Source organism: Colossoma macropomum, unplaced genomic scaffold, assembly GCF_904425465.1.
Source record: "Colossoma macropomum unplaced genomic scaffold, Colossoma_macropomum, whole genome shotgun sequence".
In the NCBI taxonomy this organism is placed as follows: Eukaryota; Metazoa; Chordata; class Actinopteri; order Characiformes; family Serrasalmidae; genus Colossoma; species Colossoma macropomum.
The window spans coordinates 28,234,765-28,237,264 of NW_023494803.1; the positions used below are offsets into that span (position 1 = coordinate 28,234,765).

Genomic DNA, 2,500 nt, shown 5'->3' on the forward strand with positions numbered 1-2,500 from the left:
TTCATCCTAATTGTCCTTGTTTTCTTGATAAGCTCTTTTTACGGTATAATGTAGTTAAATAAATCTATATATAGTTAAATATATTAATATATTTTATATAAATTTATTTAACTATATATTTATTTCATAATCAACTGATAAAACATTACTGTACTACTGTCTGACTAATTTCTTTCTTTCTTCCGAGACCAAAGATTTACCAAAACCAGAGGGAGTATACTTTTTCAGCAGCTTTTTTTTTTTAATGAATTTGCCAATAAACCATGCCAGTAATTTATCTAAAAGTATACATGTACGCAAAGTATCTATTTTGAATTTGATATACCGAAGACTTTGACCACTCCAGAGCTAGCAGCCAAAAATGACTATAAAAACAGTGCAGTCCAAAGTTAACAGACCTGAAATATTTTCAGGTTTGTTGTCATCAGAAACCTGCTGGCCCTAAGGTCCTCCTCACAGAGAGAGAGAATGAGGGAGGGTAGTGAGGCGTGTGTGATGGGAGAAAGACTGAGTGCTCTAGAGGGCTTAATCTGGGCTGGGTTTAGTGGTGCAATGAAAATCTCACTCTCAGAGATAATCCCACAAGCTAAAAGATGAAAAGTAAATATTGACATAAGCATGTGACTGACACTGTCAAAACAGAGAGTTTATTTCAGTATGAAAATGAGGGATCATCTTAGACCTCACTGGTCTTGGTGCATTTCAAAGTTCACTTAGGCTTCTTCTAACAGTGTGATGTTATCTGCATTTATTTTGTGCTTTTCATTGTATTCATACATTTAATTGTATCTAATCAAGGCAAATACTATTTTTTTATTTTGTTGTTTACACTGTTGTTTTATATTAATTGCAAATGAAATGAGTTCTAATAAATGCTTACATGTATATTACAAAGTTACATGCATGCATTTCTTATTTGAATCTAATAGTTATTGGTAGAGATGGACACCTGTATAGACTGGATAGATACTGAACAGACAACAACAGACCTGGGGCACAGGTGTGATCTTAAATTGATTATAGGTGGAAATTCACATTCAAGTAGTGATTTATAGAATGTGAAAATGTGCAAAAAAACACAAGTTTCCATATTAATGTTCAAACAGCAGTGCCGGTGTCTTATAGGGATTGCAGCACATGTGAACATTTTGTTTTTGTAAATCAACTGTACGCAAGTGGTGAGAACTTCTAAAAAAACTAAATTAGAGTGATATTCAAGTACGTTTTATAAACAAGTCCCTGCTTTTTCTAGTTGGATGAATTAGTCAACTTTTTAGATGTCTATTAAGGCATTACTGGACTCTGTAATAATGTAAGTCTGAGTTTATAAAAAACAACCAAGTACAAGTACAGAGGTAGCATGTCAGAAAACTAATGATGTACATCCAGTTTTTATAAACTGAAAACTGAAACTGAAGTTTAGGTGCAGTTCTTTTTTTGTGATCCTTTTCATCTAAAATAAAATAATAAACCTCAAAAGTGAGAGGTATGACCAATCACAAAGCAGTATAGGTGCTGTCCAGAGCAAAACATGATGAAATTAAACATAAAAAAGAATTGGTATCTAAATGTTAGTGATGAAATATAACTGAGTGAAAAGTAAATGCGTTTCCTTGCAAATATACTTGACTACAAGAAAAAGTGTTCTGGTTTAAAGATGTGCAGGAAAGTGCAAATCCTTTAAAAAAAAAAAACCTTGAGTACATGTAACTGATTAAATGTAGTGACTACCCCACCTCTGCTCTCTGGTCAAGTGTAAACTTCCCTTTATTTATCTCACCAGGTCAAAATGAGGGCCAGCGTTCTTTGAGTGGCCTTTATGCAGGCCTAAGGCTGAGCCATTTTCTTTGGAGCAGTTTTATACAGATAGAATATTTCAGTGGGTTGAGGCTTGTTCTTGCCCACCCCCCCCAAGTGGACGTTGTTCTTGGTGGGATTGTAGTGCTGACCTGATTCACTTCACTGCACCTGTTGGAGTGCTTGACGCTCCATCTGCTGCCCATTCACCATGTCAAGAGACGCCACTTACATGGCAGAGGCGCAGTTGTTCATTCTCATACAAGCTTCACGATTTCTTAGGTTTTATGGATAAGGAGATTAGATAGGGGCTCTTAGCAACGACGAAACTCACACTGCTCTCAGAAGATTCGAGAAGACAGAGACCCACGCTGAAGGTACTGACTGTTGTTCTAAGTAACTCTTGCCTTATTAGGTTCTGGGTTACTGATTAGAAAACTAGTTAGCATGATGGATCCTGTCTCTGTTCACGACATGGTCTGGTCCGCGCGCCTGCGCACTGAGTGGAAGGTGGGGTGTGTGGGAGTGTGTGTATGAGGTAGGGGGTGTTTCGGTTGGTCTATGCAAAGCAGGCGGTGCCCCGTACGGCTCTGCATGTGCGAGTTTGGGCCGCTTTTCACCACGTTTATCCGGCATAGCGAGGCTCTGCGGGCTGTTAAATGCGGACAGTGCGCGTGTATGCGTGTGCGCGAGACTAAACCCG

The 2,500-nt window shown here is 38.1% G+C and overlaps 1 protein-coding gene across 2 annotated transcripts in view; it reads left to right on the plus strand.

Annotated features, from left to right (window-relative positions):
• The first annotated feature begins 2,330 nt into the window (after window positions 1–2,330).
• fzd3b (frizzled class receptor 3b) overlaps window positions 2,331–2,500 on the plus strand; it is a 28,024-nt gene continuing 27,854 nt past the window's right edge. For both annotated transcript variants that reach the window (XM_036593776.1, XM_036593778.1), the window contains exon 1: window positions 2,331–2,500. This exon is cut by the window's right edge and continues 103 nt beyond it. The gene's annotated coding sequence lies outside the window, so the exon portion shown is untranslated.